This window comes from Cryptomeria japonica, chromosome 11, assembly GCF_030272615.1.
Source record: "Cryptomeria japonica chromosome 11, Sugi_1.0, whole genome shotgun sequence".
In the NCBI taxonomy this organism is placed as follows: Eukaryota; Viridiplantae; Streptophyta; class Pinopsida; order Cupressales; family Cupressaceae; genus Cryptomeria; species Cryptomeria japonica.
The window spans coordinates 499684126-499705383 of NC_081415.1; positions in this window are offsets into that span (position 1 = coordinate 499684126).

Genomic DNA, 21258 nt, shown 5'->3' on the forward strand with positions numbered 1-21258 from the left:
ATTTGTTCCACCAGCTCTTGAGAGTCTTGCAAATCATCAGACAATCTTCTTCTAACTTTCAGTGATCTTTGCATTTGTTTCTGCATGTCTGCAATCACTTGATTAGCATGATCCAATTCATTTTGAAGATTCACAATTCTCCTAGATTGTTTGTAGCCTTCCATTGATAAGATCTTTCTCTTTGGGCAGTTAAACCCTTTTCCAAGATTCAAGCTCTGATACCAATTGTTAGGCCAAGTATGGAAAGCTAATGTACTGAGAGGGGAGGGGTGAATCAATACTTCAAATCTTTTCTTCAATAATAACTTTACTGTTAAGCATAAACCAAAAACTGCAATAACATAATATAATGCTAAAACAAATAAATAACAATCATACATGATTCACTCCATAACACATATATTTTGGTTACACAGAAACTCTTGGTTAGAGAGAAAAACTGCGATGGGGATGGCACCCACAACTTCACTACTGCAATAATAAAGGTTGCTCAGTTAGAGCTACATGTTTAGCTATTTCTGATAGCTTACCCTGTTAGGAGTATCAAGATCTTTAGATCTACCTTGCTAAAGGATTTTACAACAGTTATTCTAAAATGCTGCACCTGGTTAAAGGCTTTACAATTTATAGACTTTGTTAGAGTCTTTTACCCTATTAAAGGTTTCTCTTAAAACTCAAAATATTACAATCAAAATCTTATAAAATATCCGCAACTTCACATCTAAAATGTTATAGCAGATTCTATGTGCTCAAAATGAGATTACCTTGCTTATAGCATACTTCGGTAACCCATAAATTTACTCGATAAACCTTACTGTTTACTCTGTTCCTTGACTGTTCTCTTAAATTCTTCTCGGTGACCTCTGTGTATCTCTGTCAATCATAACAGTCATAACACTCAATGCTTTCCCATGATTTTGCTTTTCACATATGTCTTGCTTCACACACATATTTGATCCTCAATTCATGCTGTATAAATAGATCTCTTGTAACAGTGATCTTGTTCATTCTTCGATCTTACAAACATGATTCATTAAATGAATAACCATACAAAATTATTTCATTGGACAGATGTCCTCAAAATCATACAAAATCTTAAGGTGCAATTTCCAATGTGTTAACTGTTTCTTAGTCCTCGATCTTTGTAACACGTTTCCCATATGTGTCTAGGTTCAATGAATCTGGTAACACGATTTACTCGGTGTGTATGAACTCGGTATACCATCTTTGTTACTCGGTAGTCATAGAACAGTACTCGGTAGATAGCTCGGTGTATACAAAACTTTGTGACTCCTTTCTTCTATAATCGACTGCTCTGTTCTTATTGACTTAATATTTCAGTAGTAATAACCGATTAGGGTATATAGAATGACTTTGGACATAAAACTAATGACAACTTAGTAAATAGTAACACTCGCTTATGAAAACTCTTTTTCTTCTCAGCCCCTCCATCCATGCAAAATGGGAAAGTGAATGCAACTTATATACTTGTCAATTAGGGTTAACTGACTAATTTTTCATCACAGGTCGACACTAGGGGAGTTTTTACGCTCAATGCACAACCTCAAATGAAAATTTGGAAAGGGTCCTGCAGGGGCGCCACACCCTTGTCTTGCCTTTTTTTCCAAGACAAGATGTAGTTGTCAGGTGTCGAGCAAGTATCCGATCTCGGATCAGGCTTAGGGATTTGATTTGCATGCATGAGGACCCTAATATGGTCGAAAATTGTAAGGGTCACAATTTTATGACACTACAGGTTGTAATGTGAAAAATGTGAGCAAGAAAAGAGAAGCAAATGGATTGAAAATGAAGATATATTTTCTGCAAATGTGTGCAAGGTTGTGTAAAGTTGTGGTTGAGTAGTAAGATTGTGTGTTGTTCTTTGGTACCTAAGGCAATGAGCCAAAGGTTTCTTTCGGCATTGCAACATTGTGGTAGTTGATATTCATTGGTTGATTCTATCTTTTTCTTTCTTCTTCTTCTAGGCAATGGGCCTTTCCTTTTTTGGTGGTTGTATTTAGGAAGTGAGCCTACTTGCAATAAGCATTTTGGCAGTGAGCCACCCTTTGCAAAAATCACCTTAAGTGGTGTCACCCTAACAAGTGTTTCATAATTGAGAGTTAACATTCTTTGTGGTTTTTCCCTCCTTGGTTTTTCCACGTATATCTAGTGTTATTGTGTATGTTTTATGTGTTAGGATAACCGATGAACAACTGAGGGGGGGGTGAATAGTTGTTAACAGATTATGAAACTTTAAGCACACAAAACCTTTTACTGGAATACATAAACCAAATACCGGAATAGCAAGTATATCAATTAAGCACAAACATAAATCATAAACCAAATACCATGCATTCACAACACATAACACCAAGATTTGTACGTGAAAAACCCGATAAAGGGAAAAACCATGGTGGGAAGCCTACCCAAGGTCAGATGATACTTTTGCAGTAAGTATGCGATTATAATAAGGGACATGCATATGCAGGAAGGCCAACAACCTAGAGTGCACTACTCATCACAAAGGAGCCTCATTGACTACAAAAGATATCTATATTAAAATCCGGAAATAAGAATGAACTGCAAGAATATCATCTCCTATGCCTGAGTACAGTTCCGGTTAAGCTCAATGTTAGAGGTCTTAATCCTCTTACACAAACCCAATTCGATCACCTATGATCGACCAAAACATCTGCATATGATTACAACTTTATTCACACACAGATAATCTTGTTGGCATTCTACACTCTTATGAGAATAGTTGATGTTGTCATTGATGGCAACCACCTGGCAACCCACCGGCAATGGACTTCTACATACACCGACAAGCACTTCACCGACAACGGGAATAATGCATACCGGCACTCAAGCCGACATGAAATAAACTTTTGTTTATTGTTTTATAATGTAATTATCTCTTGTAAAAGCCAACATGGCATATTGTAAAAGACTCATATATATGTATGAGATCTTATAGGTCATTTGGACATAAGAGGATATGATGATGAGAGTGAGAGAATATAGATAAAATTTTGTATAAGGTGATATAGTTAATAGCGAAGGTTTTGGTTATAGTCTGAGCTTAAACCGGTATTGAACCTGGCTTAGTTGATGCTGATCTGAAGTAGTACATTGTATTAGATTTTGATAATCCATTTTGTAAGTCAGTGAGACTTCACTTTTGTATTTGAGTAGTGAGCTCTAGGCTCTAGCCTTCCTGCATGTGCAGGCCCCTCATTGTAAGTAATATTTATTGATTGGCCAGTGAGTGAATATTGTGGGTCACAAATCCCACCGAGGTTTTTCCCACACTGGGTTTCCTTGTTAATATCTTATGTTATGGTGTGTTCTCTATGTTGTCTCTGTTATTCTTATTTGCTACATTAATTCTTATTTATCGGTACACTGTTTTTGGATACAAAGTTATTAACAAGTTTAAATATTTTGCTAACCGATTAGACACTGATTCACCCCCCTCTCAGTGTCTTTGGGACTGTCATTGATTCTAACAATTGGTATCAGAGCCTGGTCCTCTATTTTCAGAAGCCTAACAACTTGAGGAAGATTCTAACACCGATATAGATGGAGAACTTAAGAAAATGATTGGAAGGAGCTCTTGTAGATTATGATGCAGAGAAATTGAAGAATATCAAACTTGAAAATGATCTAAGGACTGCACAGGAATTCATTAAAGGAATTCAGGAGAATTTTGCTATAGCACAAAATAAAAGGAAAGAACTTCATGAGAAGATGCAGAAAGATGATGATGAAAAAGAAACTCTTAGAGAACTTGCAAACAAGTTGAGACAAGAAAACAGTAATATGAAGAATGAAATACAAGATATGACTATGTGGTTATGTAAAGATATTGAAGACAGGAAGAAAAATGAAGAAGACCTGACTAGGAGACTCAATGATGCTGGAAATTAAAATCTAAGACTTAGTCATGAAAATGATATGTTGAAGACAAATCTGATTCACATGCAACATGATAAAATTGAGCTTATGAGACAAAAGGGAATTCTGGAAAATGAGTTGGCTACTGCAAATAAACACAAAGACAAATTCAAGAAAAGTTCAGAGGAGCTTGAGGACATGCTGAAAAGTCAGAAACCTAATGCACATACTAATGGACTTGGAAATTTAGTTGGAGAAAGTTCTGGTACTGCAAACAATCTAGATCAGAACAAATCGGTAAGACAACCTAATGCTTATAAGTTTAATGGCAAATGTTTGAATTGCAACAAATATGGTCACAGAGAAAATCAATGTAGATTCAGAAATAATCAGAATATTAATGCACCCACCGGTCAATGTTCCAAATGCAACAAAGTTGGTCATAATTCAGAAAATTGTAGAATGAATGTGAAATGCTATGTTTGTGGAAGATATGCACATTTATCTAATCAATGCAGAACACAAACCAACGTAGGATATGGAAAGTCTATTCAGAGGAATAATGTGACTTGTTATGCTTGTAACAAAATTGGACATATTGCTAAATTTTGTAGAAGCAAGACTCCACCAACAAATAATAAAGGATCCAGTTTGAAAGGCAAAGAAAAGGTAGATGAGGTAAAAAAAGAATTTTCAAAATAATGGATTAGGAAGAGAGATCGGATGGATAGTTGATGAAACTGTCTCTATACCGGTAGAACATAGTAATCCTCCACCGACAGGAGATTCTTCATCCAACTGAGAAGTAACCCTTTGGGGGTATTGCAACAAGTTGAAAATCATGCAGATTACCCTCGGTTGATGGTGAGAAGATAGATTTCTTACTTACCGGCAGATGTGTTAAGTTTTCACTTAACTGGTGAGCATTTAATGCAGTTGATGGAAGAAATGTTATTATAAATCAGCTGATTTCCCTCATTTTCGACTCACCGAGCATTCAAATTAGTAGAGAGCGTGAAAACTGAGCAAAGGCATTCAAGGCGAAGGTGCAGAGTGATTTCTTTAGACATTCAGAATATTTTCAAGCAGTAAAAGGTGTTTTTCAATGGCTTCTTCTTCTGCTCTCAAGTTTATTTCGAACCCTACCATTGTGGAAAATGTGAAACGCCATAGGCCCGTATTTTTGAAAATTCCTAAAGTTGTAGCATTTGCAGAAGACCCTAGGATTTATATTCATTGCAATATAGAAGAACCAAGTTCTGAAGAATTGATGAAAATGTTTACTAAGGTAATTTGTGATAAAAATGGTGTTGTTAAACCCGAACACAAAATTATAGAAACTCTAGGTTTTGTGGAGATACTGAATATTCCCCAACTTCCAGAGGAAGTAGTAAGAATTGTATTGAGTAGAGCACATGGAGAATTCTTATGGTTGGATTTTATCTGCAAAATAACCCGACAAGCTGTAATACCCGCCAAAATACCCCAGAGAAATATAGCTAAAAACACGCTAATTTAATTTTTTTTTAAAACAATACAACATATAAAATCACTTAAGAAATGCAGCAAGAACACAACAACATTTAAGTGCTATGAACATAGAATAATTCACTCAATCTATTCAAACAATTACACAAGCCAAATACAATAAATCATTACTACTGCTTCCCTAGGGTATCTCAACAACATTACTTATTCTACCTACATAAGAAATAAGCATTTACTTTCTTCCAGTTCAATACCTCATAATCTTAATCATTATACACACATAGATGCAACATAGCAATACCTAACACCCATGGTATGCAACCTACCTAATCTTTCATTTAATATGAGATTCTATCTTTTAACGCATAGCTATTTCCTTTGTCACTTAGATTCATTTTATACACCAAGTCCAAATATTCCTATTACCATTAACCAACCTTCAACTATTAACATCACCATTCATATACCAAGATTAACCCTTACATTGCATTAGCACCATTTCCATTTACAATTAACTTCTACATAGTTATTTATAATTGTATGCTCCTAGCATACTTATTACTTCATCACGATTCCAAAAGTACATAATGCAATACTCACAAAGTCTCCTTAAAAATTTAACCCATAGCTCGTTTAATAATCATAAAATCTCTTGCACTATATCAATTAGCCAAAAATCATCTCATTACAAATCAGGTAACTGCATGAATTCATCTCAACACAAACTATGATACAATATCCTAATTCCATAGCCACTAATAGCATCCACCAAATGGAGATATAACCTTAAACTATAACACATGATACATTCTAATCTTTTCCTAAAAGACAATAACTCATTTAATCGTCTTCCCATACACTTACTAGTAATTTCCATTAATAAGATTAGCAATTCATTCACTAAGGACATCCATACAATATTTTCATAAGGAACATTCAACTGCATCCCAAACATTATAGGATTTCGATTCAATCATTAGATCACTGTCTACGAAGTATGATAATATAATTTCAAATTATTTAATCACAACTCATAAACATGTCCTAAAATGTCTTCCAACATTACTCAAAACTCATACATCCTATCAAGACATAACATTTCTTCTACTTAAATCATTAGTTAAAGACAATATTTCAGATCTAATACCATTGTCATAACATTTACACCATTTTCTTTTAACATGGCTTATCAAGAACACAAAATGCATCATTAAATTCTAAACCACCATACTTATCCACATCTCATGCATCCATTTCATTTAATATAAATGCGTTACAATACCACTCAAGGTTCATCATTACAATCACATACCATAATCAAAATCTATCACTATATCTAGAACAACATAGTCATTCCTCATAAACATGATCTCTTTTACAACCATTACATAAGAATTTCATTACATAAGTCACATCATCATTTACATTCTTGCTATAATTATTATCCATGAATAATCTAAGAAGCATCCTCATCCACGCAAGAAGAATCCAAAGACAGGAACATCCCAATGGTTTAAAAGCACCAACCACCCGACCATGTGGAACCAAAGGAACCACCCCCCGTGCTAGGAGATGACACAAGGTCCCAACACACACTCTACATCTAGGCTGACACTCAAAACCAAAGAGACTAACCAGCAAGGACTCTCAAGCAAGAAATCACACAGAGCCACAAGAATAAACTCCCAGAGGCGTAAAACTCATCAGAACATAAATGCATCCAATAAGCATAATCATAAATCATAAAGGGGAAACACATGTAGGAGTGGAGTGTCATCACATGCCATCCTCATAACATAATAACACAATAGCACTAGCCTGATGGACATGTGGAGCCATCTCAACCTATGAGAGACCAAGGGAGATTAGCTTACCATCTTCACGACCTTCTCATGCTTATCCTAAAACATCCTCCCTAGGACATAAGTCACGAGGCTCAAAACTATTCATTATCTTGTTTAAGTGAGTTATAATTTTCCCATCCCAATTAATTCATTATCAATGTTATCACTTGTTTACAAATCATGGAAAACTCCAATGTGCCTTGGTGGTCTAGACTTCATACATCCTTACAAGGAACCTCATGCCAGTCTATCTCTCATGACCCCGGTCATCACAAGGAAGCCCACTCCTCCTAACATGGCCCAACAACACATCACAAGAGGCTCTACCAACATAAATACATTAAAATAATACTCAATGCAGCCAATAACTTCTACACATACTCTCACAACATATGCAAGGCTACAACAACATCAATATAACAAAATGAGTCTCTTGGCTAGCAATAAACAAAGGCATATCAAGCCATTAAATTTGCTGTCATTAATGAAAGTAAAACCACAGCAAGGCCAACTCACTTGCTGCCCCAAAACAACAACACTTCCAACTCACCAACGATAACACATCAATATGGATGAAAGCACTATTCTTTCCCCAATAACATAGGAAGGTAAATATGATTGAAACCATCAAAATACATCAAATAAAATCAGATATAAAACTATAAATCATCAAAATCCTCAACAATGCCTCTGGTACAAGAATTAATCCGGAAAGTTCCACATAAGCAAGCAACTAGCAAATTAACCTACAAGAAAAACCAGTCCAAGCCTTTAATCCAATTTAAATCCAACCACCAGCAATCTTATAATTAATCTCAGAAATTCATTCACCAAAGATGCCAACCCCCGTGAATGCACATGAAGGCCTATTTATCAAAAATAATAAAAGAAACAAAAACAAAACAAAACCAAGCAAAACCATGCTCCAATCAAAATATTTCAAAAATATTATATTCCATACCTACCTTCCCAAAGTTCAAGAAAATAAAATATATTTTCTACCTACCATAAACTTTCAGCCAATCAATTCTAAGGGTAGGTAAAATAAATTAAACCATTGACCTGGGGTGAGAATAATTTTTAAATAAAAGAATACAAATTACCCCCTTTTAATTACTTAATGGGTAAAATAATATTACCCAATAAATAAAATTCACTTCAACATTAAATAAATAGTAAACACTTGAAGACCAATATTAAATAAAAACTTCATGCACGACACAGACTCAAAAAAACACAGAAGACTTTCAGCAAACCCAGAAATACAAATATTTCTCACAAACTATAGAATAAAACCTTACAACAAATTTATGCCTTCATATATTTCCTTTCTCACTATACAAATTTTAGATTCATTTCCCCAAGCTCACACATTCAATCTACAGACACGGAGCATACAGGAAAACTGTAAAATAAAATATAAAAAGGTAGAATATATCTCCAACCTGCAACCCGTGTTATGGAAGAAGCTGAAGAAGAGATTCCACCAGCCAAACCAAATCCAACCCAAGCTTCAGCCGAAATCCAATAGAGAAGAAAACCAAAACGAAGAAGAAAACTTGCTGGAGAAAATTTTCCAAAGAGGAACCAACCCTCGAAAACTTCACGGAAAAGAAAATAAAAAGACAAACATTAACCAAAAACCCTAGCCTCAATCTCAACCAATCAAAATATTCCAATCTATAATATATTTTACCAACCCCACCATATAATATAATTTTACCTCTCTTTTTAAATTCAACTAATAAGAGAAGAGGGTAGGTAAGGTAAATATAAATCATGCTTTTACAATTTGGTGGGAATGTTTTATCATTTTAGTATTTATACAACCCACTTAATATAAAAGTCAAACTAATAAATAAAACATGAGCCACAATTAAATAAATCAAATGGGGAAATTAAATTAAATAAACCAAAGGCTCATAAATGAATTAATGAACCAGATAAACATTAAAAGCCAAATAAATATTAAACCATAGGCGATTAAATAAATAAATAAATTTCAATAAAGGTCAAATCACAAATAAATATAAAACACATCATAAGCTAAACAATAAAAATTAAATAAATATTAAATCATCATTAAAATAAATAAACATTTAAATATCAAATAATCAAATAACCAAAAAGGCAAGAATCCAATAAATTAAATTAAACATCATTAATAATTTAATCTCGCATCAATAATCAAATAGTCAATCTCAACATAAAAGGAATAATCAGCCAATACTAACATACTCACAACACAGAAGAAACCCAACTTACTAACTATCATGACGACTTGTGCCAAGACACTGACGACTCACAGTGAACAACTTAGACCTAGAGTATGTGAGGGGAAATTGTGCCAACTCCGAGTCACATACCATTGGGATTTAAAGACATGCTCAGACTTCTGGAGCCAGGTGGAGTTGATGCCTGGTACCTGCAAATCCTGCATCCACAAAGAAATGATACGACATATGCATATATATATATTATAACAGACAAGGGTTAGAGAATTGCAACGACACATCCCGCTTGCAATGAGTGATGTGGAATTGTCTCTATCCTGAAGATAGTCATACAACAATGAAACACACCATAAGATCAACTCATCATAGATAATCATTAAATATGGTTAGTACATAAAAACATCATCAAGTGCATGATTAGTATAATTCACGATTATAGTAAGGCATGTAAAATCCATCAGCAATTATGCTCATCAAATCACATGATAAATATAATCTTTCGATAGTCAATCACATAATAAGCATATAGTGTCTAATAAATCACACGATCATTAATGATAGTATCAACATCCTATAAATCATCTGAAATAGCCTATGCTCAATAGTGTCTATCGCGCATGAATTAAAGGTCAACTCTAGTCAAACAAGTCAAGTTAGGGGTGGACCCTACATCCTCCCCCCCTTAGACTCTACTTACTCCTGGAAGTCGTCAGAGTGAGGGTGAAAAATAGCACACATAAATCAAAAACTTCCTTTTAACACAAACATATTATAATATTTTCTAACTCCAAGAAAGATAATGACAACTAAATTTCCTCCTTATGCTTCAATTATTTAAAATAAACACGTTACACAAGAGGTAAATGAAGCACCAACTGCTATTAATTACGATATGTACACTAAATTGTTAAAATATTTACAAGGGAACTTCATTTTAAGCACGCTTGCAAATACAAAACTGTAACTTTAGTCACTGAGTTAAGCATCAATAAGAAGAAATCACTATATTTCACATCAATATTCACAGTAACACTCCTTTAACATCTAGTTGCATGCAATAGATATATATATATATATATATATATATATATATATATATATATATATATATATATATATATATATATATATATATATATATATATATATATATATATATATATATATATATATATATATATATATATATATAATATCTTACACATATGCACCTATTATATTATTGAACAAATCATGTCATAAGCCTAAATGAGTAAAAATTTCTTAGAACTAAGCTTCCTCAAATTAAATGTACTCAAGACCTCACACAATAACCAAGCATAAATAACCTATTTATTTAAAAAGAACAAATTTCATGACATTCAAATGTCCTAATTTCCACCATGCTTACACTGCTCTACACTTTTCACAAACGTTAGATGCAATCCTTATCCAATCAAATCATTCAAAGGGCATTCTTAATCCAGTATGTGTACACAAAGATTTGAAGGCAAGAAATCAACAACTGCTTTTTATTTAACTATTCCATAATTTCAGACTTCACAATTCCAAGGCACTTCTATCTACTATAAACTTTTAGAAACTTACCAATAAATTTCATCTTATTAACACTTTTCGTTTACTCAACTAATAACAACATTATCTAATTGTTTTCTTAGTCTAGTGCACTTTTCCGCGATGTCCTCCCTCGCACACACTATCAGAGGTTCAAAATGAACATGATAGAGACAACACTGGCTCAAGATGTGGGCCAACAATACATTGACACTCAAAATGACCACCATAGACAACCAAAGAGGAGGTCAAAGGAAATATCCTCAAATCAATTCATTAAATTAAAAGAGAAGAAAAGTTGCCGGCTAAATCAATCAAGAAATTGAAGTGTGACAAGTGCCACCACAAGAGAAAAATAAAAGAAAGAAGAAATCAGTGGTCATCCAAAAGTAAATAAATCTCAAAAAAAAAATACACATTAATCCTTACGACACATCACATAAATCATAAATTAATTCAAGGCAAAATAAACGATTCATCCAACCCATATCACGAGGTGACCAACATTAGTCACACCAAAGGGAGTAACCGCTACACAACATCCAAGGGTGAAATGCCTTGAATGTGTTAGAGAGTGCACACCATATTTTAAGACTTTTATTTTAATTCGTATGTCTGTATTCTCTTCATTATTTTTATGCAATTCAATATTTTCAAAAATATAGGCAATTATCCTTTATGAAAGTTGACATAGGTAGGAAGAGATAAAGCAACTACGCACTCACACATGCACAAGCAATATAATCATACCATTACTAATGTTCATGATATCTTATCTATACCATGATCATATTCACCAAGTTATAACAAAAACAGAGGTTAGAGCTTCAATTACTCACTTGATAGTAAACTCCAACACACATTATTTCCGTTAATGCACAACTAATAACCTATAGAAGATTAGAAATTCCTTCATAAGGTCTTTAAGCAATTTAGTCAATCATATATTTAAACAAGAAAAATAGGTCTCATTACAAAATCCAAAGTTTAATATCAATTTCTACTCTTACCAATAATAATCTTCTGACATACTTCTAGTTATCTAAGTTAAGAATATCTCAGTCCCACTTCCAGAACTTAGTTTTCTTTTCATCTAATACCACTTAAATTCCAAGAATACACACATCATTCTATTGAAACTCACTTCCTATTATTACTTGATTACTATCATTTATAGACTATGTATTTTTTGATATTTTAAGACAAATTGACATTTAGAATCCCAACACAATTTTCATATAGTTAATTATCATTTTATCTCATTAGAATTCGCTAAGGAATCACTTCTTAAAATTCAAATAAGGCAATGATATAGTAACCTTTCTTAATTTATCAATCTAGTTAAGAGAAATATTTATTCAATGCTACACAATTCCTACACAAAGCTAAAACTTTTATCTTGCCAAACCAAATAAAGACACAATGATATCATTTTGATTTCTACATATGCAATGCACCAATCCTTGCTTCAATACACATATTTATCTCCTTTTAGTTTCCTGATACATTTCCTATTTAAATGATGGAATATTATATTTAATCAATTCTTCCCTTAAAGAACAAGGATCATGAATGCAATACCTAAATTTCAGTCTCCAATGCAAATTAATTTCATCTAATCTTCCCTTTTAACGTTTACGAGTCATATTCATAAATCATTATCCAATCCTTCTACTTAATATCAATAACCCCCAAGTATTTGAATCCTTTACCCCAAAGAGAGAAGAGGAAGGAAGGGATATTGCCACACAAATTTATGCAAACTCAGTTTGAGTTTCCTAGTCATGCCAAATACAGCTACCAATTTTAAAGACACGCAATTCAAAAATTCTTAAAATCTCCTACCAATACACGTGCAACTAGAAATCCCAAATCCTTTGATAGCTATGATTTCCTCAAACAATCTTTTATTACATACAAAATCACACATATACCAAAACAACCAATAGTTCTATGGGGAAATCATTACATTACCAACTAACCTCCTTACATTTCACATAGGAGATTAAAATAAGGAAAAGGCATTCCAATTACTTCTATTAAGAACCACATACAATTCCTTCAATTTTCACATCATGATCTATACTAAATTCTTCCTAAATGTATAATACAAACACTTCATCCTTTTATTCATAGAAAGATCAACATAACAAACTAATTTTATGATTATCACATTAGTTAAGAGGATACACACATTCTTTTCTCATTCTACAACATAATTAATTATGTATAAGGAAAGCAACCCTAATCATTCCAGTAAGCACTAGAAATTTACAGAGCAAGTAAGAACATATAGACACTTCTCTTACTCTGAAGACATGCATATGGAATAAATACACCCTTTACTTAAAGTTATGATTCCTAAAAGGATTTAGAGAGAAACACAAGGCATGGATATCTAAGATTCCAAAAATTCCAATAACACTTCTTGTAACACAAATCTCAAAGAGTAACTTAATTCAAGGAACATCAAGGCACATTCACAAGACTAATAGCAATATCCTTAACCAGAGATCCTAGTGTTGCAACATGGGCTCTGATACCAAATTTAATGCCCACCAAAATACCCCAGAGAAATATAGCTAAAAACACGCTAATTTAATTTTTTTTTAAACAATACAACACATAAAATCACTTAAGAAATTTGAAGCAAGCACACAACAACATTTAAGTGCTATGAACATAGAATAATTCACTCAAGTTATTCAAACAATTACGAAAGCGGAATACAATAAATCATTACTACTGCCTCCTAGGGTATCTCAACAACATTACTTATTCTACCTACATAAGAAATAAGCATTTACTTTCTTCCAGTTCAATACCTCATAATCTTAATCATTATACACACATAGGTGCAACATAGCAATACATAACACCCATGATATGCAGCCTACCTAATCTTTCATTTAATATGAGATTCTATCTTTTAACGCATAGCTATTTCTTTTGTCACTTAGATTCATTTTATACACCACGTCCAAATATTCCTATTACCATTAACCAACCTTCGACTATTAACATCACCATTCACATACCAAGATTAACCCTTACATTGCATTAGCACCATTTCCATTTACAATTAACTTCTACATAGTCATTTATAATTCTATGCTCTTGGCATACTTATTACTTCATCACAATTCCAAAAGTACATAATGCAATACTTACAAAGTCTCCTTAAAAATTTAACCCATAGCTTGTTTAATAATCATAAAATCTCTTGCAATATATCAATTAACCAACAATCATCTCATTACAAATCAGGTAACTACATGAATTCATCTCAACACAAACTATGATACAATATCCTAATTCCATAACCACTAATAGCATCCACCAAATGGAGATATAACCTTAAACTATAACACATGATACATTCTAATCTTTTCCTAAAAGACAAGAACTCATTTAATCCTCTTCCCATACACTTACTAGTAATTTCCATTAATAACATTAGCAATTCATTCACTAAGGACATCCATACAATATTTTCATAAGGAACATTCAACTGCATCCCAAACATTATAGGATTTTGATTCAATCATTAGATCACTATATACGAAGTATGATAATATAATTTCAAATTATTTAATCACAACTCATAAACATGTCCTAAAATATCTTCCAACATTACTCAAAACTCATACATCCTATCAAGACATAACATTTCTTCTACTTAAATCATTAGTTAAAGACATTATTTCAGATCTAATACCATTGTCATAACATTTACACCATTTTCTTTTAACATGGCTTATCAAGAACATGAAATGCATCATTAAATTCTAAACCACCATACTTATCCACATCTCATGCATCCATTTCATTTAATATAAATGCGTTACAATACCACTCAAGGTTCATCATTACAATCACATACCATAATCAAAATCTATCACTATATCTAGAACAACATAGTCATTCCTCATAAACATGATCTCTTTTACAACCATTACATAAGAATTTCATTACATAAGTCACGTCATCATTTACATTCTTGTTGTAATTATTATCCATGAATAATCTAAGAAGCATCCTCATCCACACAAGAAGAATCCAAAGACAGGAACATCCCAATGGTTTAAAAGCACCAACCACCCGACCATGTGGAACCAAAGGAACCACCCCCCGTGCTAGGAGATGACACAAGGTCCCAACACACACTCTACATCTAGGCTGACACTCAAAACCAAAGAGACTAACCAGCAAGGACTCTCAAGCAAGAAATCACACAGAGCCACAAGAATAAACTCCTAGAGGCGTAAAACTTATCAGAACATAAATGCATCCAATAAGCATAATCATAAATCATAAAGGGGAAACACATGTAGGAGCGGAGTGTCATCACATGCCATCCTCATAACATAATAACACAATAGCACTAGCCTGATGGAAATGTGGAGCCATCTCAACCTATGAGAGACCAAGGGAGATTAGCTTACCATCTTCACGACCTTCTCATGCTTATCCTAAAACATCCTCCCTAGGACATAAGTCATGAGGCTCAAAACTATTCATTATCTTGTTTAAGTGAGTTATAATTTTCCCATCCCAATTAATTAATTATCAATGTTATCACTTGTTTACAAATCATGGAAAACTCCAATGTGCCCTGGTGGTCTAGACTTCATGCATCCTTACAAGGAACCTCATGCCCGTCTATCTCTCATGACCCCGGTCATCACAAGGAAGCCCACTCCTCCTAACATGGCCCAACACCACATCACAAGAGGCTCTACCAACATAAATACATTAAAATAATACTCAATGCAACCAATAACTTCCACACATACTCTCACAACATATGCAAGGCTACAACAACATCAATATAACAAAATGAGTCTCTTTGCTAGCAATAAACAAAGGCATATCAAGCCATTAAATTTGCTGTCATTAATGAAAGTAAAACCACAGCAAGGCAACTCACTTGCTACCCCAAAACAACAACACTTCCAACTCACCAACCATAACACATCAATATGGATGAAAACACAATTCTTTCCACAATAACATAGGAAGGTAAATATGCTTAAAACCATCAAAATACATCAAATAAAATCAAATATAAAACTATAAATCATCAAAACCCTCAACAATGCCTCTGGTACAAGAATTAATCCAGAAAGTTCCACATAAGCAAGCAACTAGCAAATTAACCTACAGGAAAAACCAGTCCAAGCATTTAATCCAATTTAAATCCAACCACCAACAATCTTAAAATTAATCTCAGAAATTCATTCACCAAAAATGCCAACCCCCGTGAATGCACATGAAGGCCTATTTATAAAAAAAACAAAAAAAAACAAAAACAAAACAAAACCAAGCAAAACCATGCTCCAATCAAAATATTTAAAAATATTATATTCCATACCTACCTTCCCAAAGTTCAAGAAAATAAAATATATTTTCTACCTACCATAAACTTCCAGCCAATCAATTCCAAGGGTAGGTAAAATAAATTAAACCATTGACCTGGGGTGAAAATAATTTTTAAATAAAAGAATACAAATTACCCCTTTTTAATTACTTAATGGGTAATATAATATTACCCAATAAATAAAATTCACTTAAAATATATTTTCTACCTACCATAAACTTCCAGCCAATCAATTCCAAGGGTAGGTAAAATAAATTAAACCATTGCCCTGGGGTGAAAATAATTTTTAAATAAAAGAATACAAATTACCCCCTTTTAATTACTTAATGGGTAATATAATATTACCCAATAAATAAAATTCACTTCAACATTAAATAAATAATTCACTTCAACATTAAATAAATAGTAAACATTTGAAGGCCAATATTAAATAAAAACTCCATGCACGACACAGACTCAAAAAAATAAATTTATGGCTTCATATATTTCCTTTCTCACTATACAAATTTTAGATTCATTTCCCCAAGCTCACACATTTAATTTGTAGATACGGAGCATACAGGAAAACTATAAAATAAAATATAAAAAGGTAGAATACATCTCCAACCTGCACCCCGTGTTATGGAAGAAGTTGAAGAAGAGATTCCACCAGCCAAACCAAATCCAACCCAAGCTCCAGCCAAAATCCAATAGAGAAGAAAACCAAAACTAAGAATAGAGAAGAAAACCAAAACCAAGAAGAAAACTTGCTGGAGAAAATTTTACAGAGAAGAACCAACCCCCGAAAACTTCACGGAAAAGAAAATAAAAAGACAAACATTAACCAAAAACCCTAGCCTCAATCTCAGCCAATCAAAATATTCCAATCTATAATATATTTTACCAATCCCACCATATAATATAATTTTACCTCCCTTTTTAAATTCAATCAATAAGAGAAGAGGGTAGGTGAGGTAGATATAATTCATGCTTTTACAATTTGGTGGGAATGTTTTATCATTTTATTATTTATACAACCCACTTAATATAAAAGTCAAACTAATAAATAAAACGTGAGCCACAATTAAATAAATCAAATGGGGAAATTAAATTAAATAAACCAAAGGCTCATAAATAAATTAATGAACCAGATAAACATTAAAAGCCAAATAAATATTAAACCATAGGCAATTAAATAAATAAATAAATTTCAATAAAGGTCAAATCACAAATAAATATAAAACACATCATAAGCGAAACAATAAAAATTAAATAAAAATTAAATCATCATTAAAATAAATAAACATTTAAATATCAAATAATCAAATAACCAAAAAGGCAAGAATCCAATAAATTAAATTAAACATCATTAATTATTTAATCTCGCATCAACAATCAAATAGTCAATCTCAACATAAAAGGAATAATCAGCCAATACTAACATACTCACAACACAAAAGAAACCCAGCTTACTAACTATCATGGCGACTTGCGCCAAGACACTGATGACTCACAGTGAACAACTTAAACCTAGAGTATGTGAGGGGAAATTGTGCCAACTCCGAACCACTTACCATTGGGATTTAAAGACACGCTCAGACTTGTGGAGCCAGGTGGAGTCGATGTCTGGTACCTGCAAATCCTGCATCCACAAAGAAACGATATGACATATGCATATATATATTATAACAGACAAGGGTTAGAGAATTGCAACGACACATCCCTCTCGCAATGAGTGATGTGGAATTGTCTCTATCCTGAAAACAATCATACAACAATGAAACACACCATAAGATCAACTCATCATAGATAATCATTAAATATGGTTAGTACATAAAAACATCATCAAGTGCATGATTAGTATAATTCACGATTATAGTAAGGCATGTAAAATCCATCAACAATTATGCTCATCAAATCACATGATCAATATAACCTTTCGATAGTCAATCACATAATAAGCATATAGTGTCTAATAAATCACACGATCATTAATGATAGTATCAACATCCTATAAATCATCTGAAATAGCCTATGTCCAATAGTGTCTATCACGCATGAATCAAAGGTCAACTCTAGTCAAACAAGTCAAGTCAGGGGTGGACCCTACACAAGCAATTAGGGCAGTAACTGGTTTACCCTCAACCGATAGCAGACCTGATAAGACTAAGAAGTTTCCTAACAACAAAGTGATGAGCCTAACCAAAGCAACATCTGACAATATATGACTGAGAGTGAATGATTTTAAGGACATCAATGTGAAATTTGTAAGTATGGTGTTGGGGTACAAGACTACACATGCTAACAGGCTAAATTCAGTTTCTAGTCTTTGTATAAACAATTCTTATGAGATGGTTAACAACAATGCAATGATAGATGTGTGTGAATGGCTAAAAGATGAACTCATTGATAATTTGAAAAATATTAAGGGAGATAAGAAAGGGACATTGGGTTTTGGAAATCTTTTGGTATGCTTGATGTTGTATTTCACTAAGGAGATCCCTGGTACAAGACCTAAAGACTTTGGTTATGATATACTGATAGGAAAGCAACTACAGGAAGCTTTTACCGGCATGGGAACTGCTAGAGACAACAACATAATTGAATACTTCAAAACCTTCCAAGCTAAAATGAGAACTAGAGAAAGGCTACCACAGAGTGTAGTGGACAAATATAACAAAGAAATCTGTTTTTGTTGGCATATGGACACTCCAATGAGACATTGTGTGTGATTGAAGGTTTTGTCATTGATGGAAACCTTGCAATCCTATGGCACCGACAAAGCATTACTCAGGTAACCTTGCAATCCTATGGCATCGACAAGACATTATACCATCAAAGCATTACTCAAAACAAAACAGTGCTCCGGCATCAACAAAATCAATCTACACCGGCACAAAAGATGTACACCGACATAGAAGGAAATATGTATACTGGCACAGAGGTTGACAGGATTTTTGATATGTAATATTTTGTTTATCATTGTAAGCCGACTTGGCAAATTGTAAAATGACTCTTGTATATAAAAGAGATCATTGTAGGCATTTGTAGGATATGGATAGAAAGCAATAAATAAAATTATAAGGCAGACCTAATGTGCGAATTGTAGGTCAAGGGTATATGTAAAGAACAGAGCAAGAACCGGTACTGAATCTGACATTCAAGATGCTATTGTAAAGCAGTACAGAATATTGGATTTGTGTAAATCCTCATTGTAAGTCAGTGTGACTTCTTATTGAGCAGTGAGCTCTAGGTAGTTGGCCTTCCTGCATGTGCAGACCCCTATTGTAAGTAATATTCTCTTATTGGCCAGTAAGTGAATATTGTGGGTCACAAATCCCACCGAGGTTTTTCCACACTGGGTTTTCTCGTTAAACATCTTGTGTTATGGTGTTCTTTTCATGTGGATGCTTTTGATTCTGTTATTTGCATTAATTCTTGCATACCGGTATACTGTTACTTTATATTCTGCATATTCAGTTTTAAGAAAATTTCATTACCGGTCAGATACTGATTCACCCCGCCCTCTCAGTATCTGTGGGAACCCTAACAGTTTTGTTATCAAAAGAGATGATACATGGATGGAGGTTGTACTCCCTAGGACTATTTGGGTCACTGAAATGGGATATGAAGTAGATCTTACCATTTTGGAGACACATGCTAAAGCTTTACTGAAAGCACCAAGAGAACCATCTGAAAAAGTCTTTGGTAGTGCTGAGACTATTGAAGGAGATGTAAATTTGTTGAAGAAAAGGAAGAAAAGAGAAAAAATTATTAGAGATACTTCTAATAAAATTAAGGAAAATGTAATGAACATTAGTGGCATATCGGCTAGTAAGCTTGAAGGACTTCAACCGGAGGCACATATCTCACAGGTTGACACATCTTCTGGAACTGATAGTGAAAAGCCTGCAGAGTTTAAAAGAGTTGAAAGGAGGAACAGAAAACCTTCACCGGTACCCTCTCCTTCACCTAAGAGAGCAAGGACTTTGAGAAAGAAGCAACGGGAAGTAAGGGGACCGCCCAAGAAACTCACACCAAAGAAGAAACAACAACCTATTACCCCTTATTTGAATGATTTACTGAATGAGATAACTGATGATGAAAATTTGGCTAATGTACACAAACTGTATAAAACATTTAATGATTATGACAGGGAAAGCATTGAGAACAGTATAATTTTACATTTGCACATATATAAAAAGGTTTTAATTGAAGTTGTTGATGACTTACCTAATGAACTCTATAGGAGATTGGAAGCAAAAAGGATAGCAGTGATGGAATTAGATAAGAAACTGAAAGTTGAAAAAATTCTACCTGTACATTCTGTAAATTCAAAAGAGGAAATTGATGAATTAATTTATGAGGCTAACCAATCTGTTTTTGCCAATGGGCATCGACAAGTAAGTTTAATGGCAGGAAGAGTAAAAGAGATTGCAGATGAGACTGCTGATAATTGGGATATATTTTTTGTGGAGAAGGAAAAACAAGAGGAAATGAACCGACCAAAAAAGACATTTAAAGTGTATCAGAAGGACAAGAACAAGGGCAAAGGAAAGATTGGTGGTATTCCAAACATCAAGATCACTGACAATCTACCGCCACCTTTAGATACTGCACTGGTACACACAGATGATCCACTGGTTATTGACACTGAAGGTATTACACATGATGACACAAATCCTGAATTTGAGATAATTTTTACCATGAATTTGGATACTCAGGAAGTAAATATTGTTGTGGATAAGGATAGTTCAGAGGCTAAGGAAGACAATGTTGACAATGGCAACATGGCAGAGAAACTGGTAGAAACTGTTGAGGTTGAGATCCCAACCCAAACAGAGAAACCGTTAGAAACTAAAAAACCTACTAAAGGTATAGA